Raw genomic sequence first — 13,263 nt, forward strand, 5'->3', positions numbered from 1 at the left:
CAGGTATCAGAAATACAGATTAAGTATAAATAATTGTCAAAATATTCAGATTGGTGGTTATGAGATAAAATTAAAGACTGTTTCCCCAGGAGATATTATATTTAACATTTTTAAAAATTTATTAAAACATGCTGTTTTCTGCCTAATTAAAATGTGCTTAACAATCACATTATAGAAAACTGTACTTGCAAAGGGGGGCAATTATCTAATTTTATGAGTTTAATACACTGAAATTATTAATGTCTCAATGTTGTCTTTGTTGAGCCCCTCAGGGCATTAGAGAGAATTGGTTTCATAGAGTTTTTCTTTGAATACCACTACCCGAGGCTAAATGGCCTAATTCATTCTAACGTGACTGCAATTTGGCTCCCAAACGTAGAGGCGACATGTTATCGATTTCTCGGCTGGTGTATTAACTCACTGAATCTTCAGATTGTCCCTACTGAGTAGTAGTATCTTCATTTTCTGAGGAAAGTGAGCCTTCGAGACAGTAAGCAACTTGCTAAAAGTGGTTAAACAGCAGAATCTGATACCTAAGAGTGTTCTAATCTAAAATTTGGTATATTGCCTCTTCTTTCACTGAACTAAAAGCCAGGAACAAAATCTAGACAAATGAAGGTATCTAAGTGAAGATGGTATTGATAAAGTAATCAGCTTTTTCAAGAAAAGTGGCTCATCTAAAGCATGAAATAAGCATTTTACAATATTGGAAATTGAATCATCAGAATATCATGACAGCTAATAAAGAAAATGAACACTTGCCAACTTCAAACACCTGGTCTGCTGTTCTCATTCACCCTGCAGAATGGATGGACACTATGAGACCCATTTACTTGGATCTACTTCCAACTGGGTGAGTTTTGGATATGAAATAATCTATTTTCTCTGAAGTCAGGAAGAAACACAGGAAATATATAAAGAGGATAGAATACACATCTAAAGGCAGAACCTGCCTCAATTGCTAATATATGTCTTCATGATAAAAAAATGTTAACATATTTAAACTAAAGAAATATATTCTCCAATATGTATTTTTATTGTGGTAAAATATGTATGATATAAATTGCCCATTTTATGCTTTTTTAGTGTGTAGTTCAATAGCATTATATATGTTCACATTGTTGTGTAACTATCACCACCACCCATCTCCAGAACTTTTCACCTTCCAAAAGTGAAACTATGTACTCATTAAACACTGACTTTCCACTCCTCCTCTCCCTCCATTTCTTGGGAATTACCATTCTACTTTCTGTTTCTATGATTTTGAGTACTCCAGATATCTCATAGAAGTGGAATCATACTGTATCACCATTTTGATGAGCTTATTTCATTTAGCATTATGTTTTCAAAATCCATCCAAGCTACAGTATTTGTTAGAATCTCCTACTCTTTTAAAGCTGGATATTCCACTATACATATATATATAGTTATGTATATATAATAATTATAATATATATATATATTTTTTTATCCTTTCATCCATTTGGTTTGCTTCCACCTTTTGGCCATTATGAAAATGCTACTATGAAGATAAAAACAATGTATATCTTTATCTATAAGTTTTAACTAAACACCCTCAGAAGTTTCGGACATCCCTGGATCCTACAGTATTCACTTTGACAAACTTTCCAGTTTATTTTCTTAGGAGCCGCATCTACTAAACTAAATAAAGCAAATCAAACAGAACTATTTACATGAAAAAAAATAGATATCCAAATGCCTGTAATTTCATTTTAGAGTGAATATTAAAACTATAGAAAAATTAAAGGAGAATTCCAATTTAAAATTATATAGTGAAACTGTAAGTCTATCTCCCTCCCTCCTAAAATCTAAGAATCTAAAAATAGATTTTTATCTATTACATCAGGAGTAATGGAATAAAGTATGTATCTACAAACAAAGAAGGGAATAGGAATGGAGGGATTAGAAAGCCAGAAAGTCAATTCATGGATGAATGACTGATAAAATAATACAACATTGGGCCCAGTGAAGACTATAGATAGTGAGGGGCTCTAGCTAAGGGGGAGATAGGTTTGTCTCTAAAGAATCTCTACAAATAGAAGTGGAAAGTAGGAATGAAATATCAATATTGAAATAATAATTAATTGAAATTTTATGTTGAAGACTTCTCTGCATTTAGCATGAAATGCCAAGAGTGAGGTGATACCATCCCAGAGAAGAAAAAGGAGAATTTTTCTCTAATATACTCTGAACAATTTAGGAGTTAGTACCTAGAACAAAGCCTCTTTCTTTTTAGCATTTAACGGCTCCAAAATATAATACAATGCTCCTTGGTTGCCTAAAAGCTAAGAGAGTCAAGAATCTCTACTTATATACAAGGTACATACAGTCATTGTTACTACAGTCTCTTTCTCAGATGAGAAGAGGCACCAAGAAACACCAGATATACGGGGAAAGTCAGCAAAACAAAAAGGAAACAATAACATAAAAACAGAAACAGAAAAAAAGCAATAACAAAGATCTGTAATCAGATATATCACCATGAAGTTCACATGCACATGTAGCAGTATTCTGGTGGAAGAGAGGCCTCTCTCTATATACCTTCAATGTCTGAGGGAAAAGAAAGTTTAACCTAGAATCCTAAATCAGCCAATGTATCAATGAAGTGGATACACAGAATAAAGGCACTGGCGGCATACCATGCCTCAGAAAAGCTTTCATAGGAAAATTTCTCTCAGAGAATTATTTGATGAAGCGTTCTGACAAAACAAGAGATAAACAGAGAAAGAAAATGGTGGTCCAGGAAACAGTTTCAGCTCCTCCAAGAAAATAATGAGAGGATTTCCCAGGATAAAGCTAGCAACCACGAAGAGAATGGTACAGGAAAGACGTTGGGTGAGTAAGGAGGGATGAGGGGAGTGGAATAAAACTGATACTATGATTAAGAACTTGGGAATAATTGAGGATTGAGGGTATAGAGATGAAAATTAACTTTAATTTGTGTCCCAAATGTTTATTTGGAGAGGCATCAATACTGGACCCATAAAAGGAAGTATCATAATATAGTTAAAAAGTCTGTTTAGGGTTTTACTTCTTAGAATGGTTCTTAAAAATGGCGGATGATAGCTGTTGAATGTGCATATCATTAACCTTAAAATTATAAAACTGAAGGTTCAGAAGACAAGTAGGAAGGTGGATTGGGATAGAGAAAAGTGGAAAGATTGGTGGAAACTCTAATATCTTCTGTTTTACAGAGAGGGGTCAAGAGATGCTATTTATGGATAAAAAATAGATTTTTAAGAAAGTCTTCTGAAACATAGGAGTAGAGAGATGTAGCAGGGAATAGATGTGAGCCAATTACTTTCTTATCATAAGAAATAAGTAGACAATGTTTACATTTTGGGAATAAATAAAAAAAAAATGTTGTAAAAGAGGATTTAAAGACCAGGTAAGCATCAGTTGAACCCAAACCAGAAAACAAAGATTTACTTTGGAATGAATAGAACTGTTGGTAGGCTGGGAGAGCACTGTTTATTTTCATTATTTTTTATTATTTTTATTATTATATAATCCTTCTTACAGTTTTTGACTTTGTTTAAAAAAATGTGAATATATATTTTTAATTTTATGTAAGTACTTAATTTAAAAGAAAGTAAATACTAGGGTGAAGGGATTTGTGCAAAAAAAAACTACAAACAACACTTTTTCTTCACTTTTTATTAACTCAGATATTACCTTTTTTATGTTTGATCTTTTTTGGTCATGTTTCACGTACACAAACCTCATCTCATTAAAAGCAATGCCCTTATGCCCATTAATCTCTAAAATTTTGGAGAGAGCTGATGGATTTCCTAATTGGCAAAAATACTCTAGATCCAACAAAAAAAATGGTTGTAAATCATTGGTTTTTTCCCTTTGGGAACATTCGATCTGCATCATTTTTTAGTGTTTATGAAGCGCTTTATCAATACCTTCACAATAAATCTAATTGATGAGGCAAGTATGTGACATCCAGTTTCGAGATATTAAAAGACATGTCTAGGTCATATCGTTGATGAGTGACAAGTAATAAGAGCCCACATCTTTCTGACTGAGGCAAAAAAGTCAAGCAAAAGTGCTCAAACCTGTGTGTATGAATGTGTATCCTGAAAATCCTATCAGAAAACTGTCATTTCAGTATCACTAAAACTGCTTTCCTACTGTGCTTTCTCTTTTTATAGAACAGGAATAGCAACATGTGCTCTCTACGTTCCTACATTGTGCAAAGGGTCCTTTCTGATCATAAGAAGGAAACATTCTTTCATATGTTCGGTTCTCAACCTGAAAAATTTGCACATTTACATACTTATGGGCAAAACTGAATCTGGTACAGATCAGAAACTTGCATATGGTTTGTCTCGTAGTCCATCTGGGTTTCAGTCCTCATCCTCATGCAAAAGAGCAAAGCCTGAAGGAACAAGATGATGGACTTCTTTTTGATGGCTCAACCACAGCAAAAGGACATGTAAACAATAGAATGTATGAGATTTTTTTTTTCATTTCTCTCTTGATCACATAAGTAGCTGTAAGTACTAAAGTAGGCAATGAGATAAAGGTAAATTTAGATTGCTATAATGTAATAAATGGAAATGCCAGGCATGTCATGAATTGTGTTAACCATTTCTCCCAACACCATTACATGTTAGGACTCCATGCATACTGACAATATAGGATTAAATACAAATTTCAGAATGAATCTTTCCTATTTTTAACATAATTCCCAATTCCCAATTCTCTCCAAACCCAAATCCTATATGTTATTGGTGGATTAATTTGCAAGCTCTGTTAACTAATATTTCTTCTACACATGATGCTTTATTTAAAGTTCTACAATAATGAAAATGGAGTGGATAAAAAGGACTACTCATTATTATTTTTAAAAAATATATTATAGATTTCAAAAATCAAAATGCCACATGAACAAAGGTAAACGTTTTTGAACATAAAATCATTTTCAAATTAACAGTAGGAAATGGAAACTCAAGATGGAGGTTAGGTCTTATACAGAGAAGAGGCAGAGTAACAGAACCACAAAGAAATAAAGGCACTAGGGACTATTTTGAAAACAGTCAGATGTTTCCTTATTGTTTCATTCCTTTTCAAGCACCATAATCCCCAAAATACTAATCACATGAACTCCTCCCACCCAAAAAATAATAATCATTCCGTGTTTAAAAACTACTGTCCCTTGTTGGACTGCTTAGACCAGCTATAGCAATTCTAATTACATGAAGCTGGAAAGAAGGGGGGAAAATTCTCCTTTGTGCTGCAAGACAGTCATATTAAACAACTATCTCTTTTCTTTTTTGATACTGACATCTATTGGAAAACAGGAGAATATGTGTATGTTGTTTTTTGAAATCAAATAAAAACCAATTAAATTTAAGATCTCCATTTAAATTAAAAATTAAGAATGTATAATAGATTGACATTTTAATTATACCATTCTCTAACTGTCCTAAAACACAATTATATGAGTTTTCGATCACATAGACCTCTTTTAAAGCCAGTAGCTGTTATTGCAAATATAATTATATATCCTTTAAAACTCATGCACTCTAGGTAATGTGCTCATGATTCAAAATAACAATTGAACATTAGCTAGTGAAAGAAAAAGAGTCAAGTTTGATTTAAGCTCAAGTGTTCTCCTCAATTCTCTGAAGATTTTTCTTTCTACCATTATGAATTGATAACGTAAAGAAAAGACAGTTATTTGAAATACTTTGATTCAATTCTATCCTTTTAAAAAATATTTGGGGAATAATTTAACTAAGGTTTTCCAAATCTGTTTGGCACTTAGGCAAAAATATATATGACAATAAAGCATGTATGCTAATTGTGTAACTAGTACCTAAATCTCTCTTCAAATTAAGTAGATCTACTTACTAAACCTACATGGAGTATTTCATGTCCAAAGAAACTCTCAGACTTTCATGGAGATACAGAACACACAACCTGTTTGATAAAACAGCCTGTGAAGTGTACATTGAGCTTGGTTACAGACTTTACCAAATATCTCACTATTTTTCTTTGAGCTTTTACCAATATAAGAAAAGCAAGAATATGATGGAGAAAAGTATTTTTCCTAAAATTTAACTTCTAAAATGTCAGTGCTTGTTTTTTTTACAAAAATTATAAAATACATAATTGTGATACAAATGCAAGTAATATGTAGAATAAGAAGTGATAATTCCCCCCTTGCCCTCACTTACTATTATTACTCTCCACCTCCTCTCAGGTAAAAAATGTTAACCTTAATAAATTTTAAAATTTTGAAAAGGAAGTAAGAATCCCCTAACTGCTACTACTGAGGAACACTTAACCTCAATATTTTATGAACATCATTTCAGACTTCTCACATTTATAAAGTAAGATATGAATAAGAAAGATAAAATGTGACCATACTCTTCACATTATTTTACATTGGAAATGTATTAAAGTTAACATGAAATTCACAGAATTAAAATAAATTGAAATAAAGCCAAAGGAGTCATTGAACTTTAGATAAATGTTTCTTTACATTAAAAATATTAATTCCTAAAGGTAGATCCCACTAAACATGACAGGAAATATATGGAGATAATATAAAAGAAATATAAATAAAAACATAATTTCCTTATATTACATTTTCAAATTTATAGTGCCTATTGGCTCTTTGCTGTGCAAAATAAAGGGTTCTGTAACTTAACTCCCAACTCCCTTTTCAATCTTTATTCCATTTTTTAGCCTTATTAATTAGTTGTACATAGTTATGTTTCTATAATTGTAAGCACTACAATTTAGAAGTTTTACTCTTATCTATTTTTATTTCATCTATATATTTTTATTATGTTATATTCACATTTCTTTGCCCACTGTGTTCATAGTTTGCTTCTGAATCTATGGGTGATGATTTATGGGCCAGACATATAGCTTAATTTCAATTTGTGTTACAGGGAATAAATCTTACTCATATTGATATAAGAAATCAATGTGACTTTAAATTTTTTTAGAACCAATTCTATATGAAAGATCAAGAAATGGAACATTTATTCCGTAAAAATAGATGACATTATGGTCTTCCTATAAAATGGCATATGCCATGCTTTTTCTTTGGTTTTATTTGTTTTTTTTTTTTTTGTTGTTGTTGTTTATTTTTATAAAAATCTATACAGGGGTATCTTTTCAACAGGCTCCTTTACATATTCTTGCCCTCTCCAGAGTGATATAAAGAACTTTATTCAATAGAATGAAAGTGAAAAAAAACAAAATTCAGTAAAAAAATTATAGATACATAGATGAGAGAAGAAAGAAAGAGAGAGAGGGACGGGAGGAAGGAAGAGAGGAAGGAAGGAAGGAAGGAAGGAAGGAAGGAAGGAAGGAAGGAAGGAAGGAAGGAAGGAAAGAAAGAAGATAGCCAAAGAGAAGCTATAAATACATATTTACCTCTTCAGCAGATGCAGTGATACATAATTATTTCAGAATCCCTTCTCTTTGAGACTTACCTCTCATCTAAGTTATTTATGTCTATCAGTTAGGATGGTAATATGTTTCAGATCTTACATCTTTACCAGATAGTGTTTATATCTGAATCCAAAGGAAAGGAAGACAACAGAAAACCACCCTCTTCCCCAGTATGTCATCTATCTGTTCCTCTCCACCCATTCTGGATTCTGGATAAGCATCATTCTTCTCTCCAGCCTATATGGAGGCAGTGAGATGATCAACTGGCTGAGTCCTCAAAGTCCATTTCTACTGGGACTGGGGATTGTGGAATGCTCCTGGATCTCTCACACTTAACGTTCAAAAAAAGAGTGTGTGGCTCAGTCAGTTAAACATCTGCCATAGGCTTGGGTCGTGATCCTGGAATCCCTGCATGCTGAGCAGGGAGCCTGCTTCTCCTTCTACCCATCACCCTGCTCCTGCTCTCTCTCTCTCTCTCTCTCAAATAACTAACTGAAAAAAAAAAAAAAAAAAAAAAAAAAAAAAAAAAAAAAAAAGGAGGGCAGCCCAGGCGGCTCAGCGGTTTAGCGCCGCCTTCAACCCAGGGTGTGATCCTGGAGTCCCGGATCGAGTCCCATGTCGGGCTCCCTGCATGGAGCCTGCTTCTCCCTCTGCCTGTGTCTCTGCCTCTCTCTCTCTCTCTCTCTCATAAATAAAATCTTTTAAAAAAAAAAAAAAAAAAAAAAGGAGAATGTGTCCAGCCACCATTAGAAGTCCTGCTCTTCACTCCAACTAAGTCAAATGTATGGTTTTCTTTAGGTCTTGATGTTTTAGTCAAAGCACAATCAATGTATCTACCTCATTTTTTCCGAGGCATAAAAATGCCTATTGCAGTCTCACTCCTGGCACTTTCTATGGGACTAGAAGTAACTATGTCTTGTCTTCAACCTGGCCTGAAATACTTTGAAAGAAACTTGAATTGGAATTGTTTAACCAACACATTTTTACCCACTGATACTCACTGAGACATACTTGATGTCTGGCATGTATCCACTATGGACAACTCCCTACCTCTGTCAGATTTTAGCAACCCTGTGCTCAAAAGGTAGCCATAAACACTTCCTACCTCCTCATTCCTGAGATATCCTCAGGGTTACAATGAAGACTATAGCTTAATTTAGGATATCTTGGTTACAAACAATTAACTAACAAATTTAATCTGCAACATCTGTGCCTGAAAGCCTGGCTGTGGTGAATAGAACTCTCTGGTATGTCTTTGTGTTGCAACCCAAAAGAAAAACATTCCTCACTGCCTTGTGAGATGTGGTTATACATTTTAGATTATACCAGGCCTTCAATACTTGTTCCATATGTGGCCTCTAGTGCTTAGACATAGAGATGGTTACTTAGATAACTAGGGTACCTCCATCTCTGAGATGGTGCATCTCTTCACTATTTCTGACATTCCTTAAACTCAACTCATAACTGTGACATGACACTGTCCATAAAATTCTCAAGTTTCTTAATAATTATGGCAGGGTTTATAATAGTTAAAAGAAAATTTAAATGTTAATAAGAAATTTATTAAAAAATAATTTATGATACACACATGTAGTGGAATACTAGATGGCTAATTAAATAATCATGCAAATCTTTTTATTATTAACATGGAAAGACATAGTAAGTTGCTTAGTGGAAGAAAGTGGTTGTTAAATACATTGAAATAGACAAATCCTCCATGCAGAATAACTACAATAATTTATATACATACTCTACCCTCAAGGAGGGAACTTAACTCCCCAGAACATAAGTGTAGGCTATGCATAATGACTTCCTTCCAAAGAGTACAACATGGGAAGGGGAAAAAAGTACATACTTCACATTGGCAAACACTACTTAACCAGGTAAACAAGGTCAATAACAATAATGATAAGTCACTTTGATAGTATATACCCTTGATATGATGTGGTGATGTCACTATGCCTATATGATCTTCCTTCCAAAATCCCTGTCTCACCTTGAGAAAATAAAATTAAAACAAATACAGTGACATTCTACAAAATATCTGACCAGTACTCAAGACCATCAAGATTTTCAAAAACAAGGAAAATCTCAGAAATTATAATAACCAAAAAGCCATAGCAGCTGCACAAAAATGTGATATCCTGGATGGGGTCCTGAAGCAGAAAAAGGACATTAGATAAAAACTTTAAAAAATAGCATGCAATATGGACTTTAGTTAATAATGATGTATCAAGTCTTTTATTCAAATTGAGTTAATTTTTGTGTGTGATATAAGATTGTGGTCCACGTCTTTTGAATGGCTGTCCAGTTTACTTAACACTGTTTATATAATGCTGTTCTCCATTCCCCATTGTATATTCTTGGCTACTTTGTCATAAATTAATTGACCTCTATGTTGAGGATTAATTCTGGGCTTTCTATTCCTGTTCCATTGATCTACATATAATCTTGGTTTCTTAACTGTGATAAATATACCATACTAATGTAACCAAACTGGATACAGGGTATATAGAAAGACTGTATACTTTTATGTACAATATAAAGCTATTTTAAATATTTTGAATGTTAAAAAATAATTAAAATAGGGACGCCTGGGTGGCTCAGCGGTGAGCGCCTGTCTTCAGCCCAGGGCGTGATCCTGGAGTCCTGGGATCAAGTCCCGCATCAGGCTCCCTGCATGGAGCCTGCTTTTCTCTCTGCCTATGTCTCTGCCTCTCTCTCTCTCTCTCTCTCCCATGAAGAAATAAATAAAATCTTAAAAAAATAAAATTAAAATATTGTTCATGGTACGTCTTTATTAATGTAAAATATGTGTACCTATTTGTGTATATATACCTTGCAAGATGTGGGATGACATTATAATATGCTAACTCTGGTTGTCCTTTGATGGTGGGCTTTCTTTTTGTTATCTGCATTTTTTCTATGTTGGTCATTTATTATTGTATAACAGAAAAAATAAACACATGTAAAATCAATCTTCTGTCCCCTTTTAAGTAGCTCATTTTACCTATACACCACAAAAATCTTACACAATACTGTCATGTATTTTCTCACAAAACAAGGGATCTAGAGAGAAGGTGGGTTCTCCTCATATATACAACAGAGCTCTGGAAGCACTGCACTCATTTGACTCTGTGTCCTCAGCATGCCAGCTTTGTCCTCAGGCTTGCTTCCTTCATGGTCACAAGATAAATGACAGCAATAATTACTTGACAACATGCTTTCTTGCTCATATGCAGTGGAAGAGTGGAAAGCCATCTCCTCCAACCTTGGAAAAAGATTTGATCAACTCAGATCACTGTGCCCATTGCTAACTGGTAGTATTTGCCACCACATTTTACAAATGCTCACTGTTTTAAGCCTTATTTCCTGAACCAGTCAATCAATGTCAAAGGATCATGGGAATGGGAATCATGGCTTAGGTCAAATCAGGACCCACTTACAACTGGGAATGGAGTTAATGTCTCCTGATACATGGGTTACCTGGAGAGGACAAAACAAAGTCTACTACAAACCTCCAGAAGGAAAGTTTAAGTATGCAAATGAGCCACATCTGCCTAGGCAATTGACTCCCAATGAATAAATAAAGTAGTAAGAATAGACACCAACTACTCACAGTCTACCTGCATTTGGGACCTTCAGTAGATTAGTTCTCTCCACTTGAGAGAAATAAACTAATGGTATGATCCATCAATCTGGTAAATCTATGTCAGTAAAAAAATAAAATAAAATAAAGAGTGCAATGAGAGACCAGTAGTGTAATTCTGACAGATGTCACGGGTCAGAGAAGAAAACATCACAGGTGGACAAAAGGAGCTTCCACCGTAACACACTGGGCATACATTGTAACCTAGTCCAGAGGTCAGCCCAGGTGGTAGCCTCCAGGCCATTCCAGCCTCCTGCAATGTTTTTGTATAACCCAGGAGGTAGGAATGGGCCTCAGTATTTTAAATGGTAAAATTTTAAAATAATAATATTTTGTTAACACATGAAAATTAAATGGAATTCAAATTTCAGCGTCCACAAATAAAATTTCATTGGCCACAGTTACATCCGTTTATTTACATCTTGTCCATGGCTACTTTTGCACTACATGTTGGAAGAGTTAGGTAGTTGTGACAAAGACCATCTGGCCTGCAGAGCAGAAAACATTTACTATATGGCCCTTTATTGGAAGAGAGCCACCCTCTGACTTGCAGTCAATCAGGAACTTTGCTACCTCGTTAATGGAGATGATCAGCAGTCTCCAGCCAGGTCTGTGCACAACTCCAAGAGGCTCCTCTCCTGAAACCAACCACTACGCTTCTGGTTATACTCCTGAAATCACTGACAAGCAGATGGATTTTTCCTGTGGAACAACTCTCCCAGGGCACTCTGAATTAGGTCAGAACAGTATATACATTAGTCTAACTCCAAGGCTGAAAATGATCTTTTTCCCCCACCATTGTCCAGTCTAAATAATTTCCAACTATGTCATTGCATACAGCCTATTAAAATTTCTGCAGTGAGAGACAGGCACCCTCTTGCAAAGACTAGAAATTGGCATGTGGGCATGAGTTTATTTTAGGTGCCTTTCTTTCACATCGAACATATTTAAAGGATTTTAATTCTCCTGTTGCTTCTTAGTCATAGGTTTCTAGCACCCCAAAAGTGGATTGAGTGTGGGCTCCATCTAGTGACAGAGCACGCACAATCTCTTGTGAGTATTTTCAGCCCTGTGTCTTAGGAAATGTTTCCACAGCCTCTTGCAATGAAAACACTTAGGCCTAAAAATAGCCTCAAGAAAGATAGTTCTACTTATGTAATTAACCAATGCAGAGTCAAATGAAGACTAGGTGATGGGTGATACCAAAGTGTGGAGACCAGCCATGGAATCCAAAGTTAACCCTCCATAATTCCCTTCTTGGCTCTGTATGCATATTAACATTTGGGTGGCACTCACTGCTCACTAGGTGATGTCCAAACAATTTTCAGTTTAAGGCCTCAATAATGCTTTGCAACTTAAAAATAGGAAAAATTGATCTAAACATCAATGCATAAAAGGCCTATGGAGGCCCCTTCTGTTTTCTTTCTTTCTTTTTTTTTTTCCTTTGCTTTTCTTAAATCCTTACTTCTGTTGCTTTGCTTATTAAGGCCCTTGAGACCTGCTGGCATATGCTGACCATCTCTTCCCCCTGCAGTAGATATTCTAGGCAGTGTTTAAAACTAATGTCATATTGAGTATATGTACTCTGAGGTTGCCAAAGCTAGCTAATGGCCTGTACCTTTACTAAGGCCAGGGCTGTGGGCATTACTTGGTAAACCCCATGCAACCATAGTCTATAGTGTATGTCTATATCTCACAGGTATATGTTTGCTGAGATAAGTTTGGCCTCTGCACCATGGCTGGCACCTGCTTTGACTCATATTCACTAAATTTGTAGAGACTGCCAGTTGCCTGTGGGCAAGATTACCCTATGCTGCAATGAATGATGATGCCTACAGCTTACATTTATTAAGATTTAGAACTATTCCCCCAGGACACAGCACTTAAAGTCAGTTACACTTACATGTCTGCAATATCTTACTCCACTTAACCACTTTTATGGTTCCAAAACCATAGGATTTGGAATAAGTGCCCATTATACATTTAAAAAGGTACATATAGGTTCATGATGCCAAAGCATTGATAATGGATGGCAGATTTAAGTTTCCTGCTCTGGTTGGCCTTGGAGAAGCTTCTACTGTGGTTGAAAAGCTCTCAGAAAGTGATTTTAGCCAAGCAATTTAGAGAGATGAACTTTCAGTTTTCAGTCTGTTCTGAGAACCCAGTGAGTG

The 13,263-nt window shown here is 34.9% G+C and overlaps 1 long non-coding RNA gene across 1 annotated transcript; it reads left to right on the top strand.

The window, feature by feature from the left end:
- Positions 1-240: 240 nt before the first annotated feature.
- On the top strand, positions 241-6,967 carry LOC144288327 (uncharacterized). Its single transcript, XR_013356283.1, has 2 exons — positions 241-853; positions 4,182-6,967. It is a non-coding gene; the product is annotated as an uncharacterized LOC144288327 (long non-coding RNA).
- The last annotated feature ends 6,296 nt before the right edge of the window (positions 6,968-13,263 follow it).

Source organism: Canis aureus, chromosome 18 (genome assembly GCF_053574225.1).
Source record: "Canis aureus isolate CA01 chromosome 18, VMU_Caureus_v.1.0, whole genome shotgun sequence".
NCBI classification, from domain to species: Eukaryota; Metazoa; Chordata; class Mammalia; order Carnivora; family Canidae; genus Canis; species Canis aureus.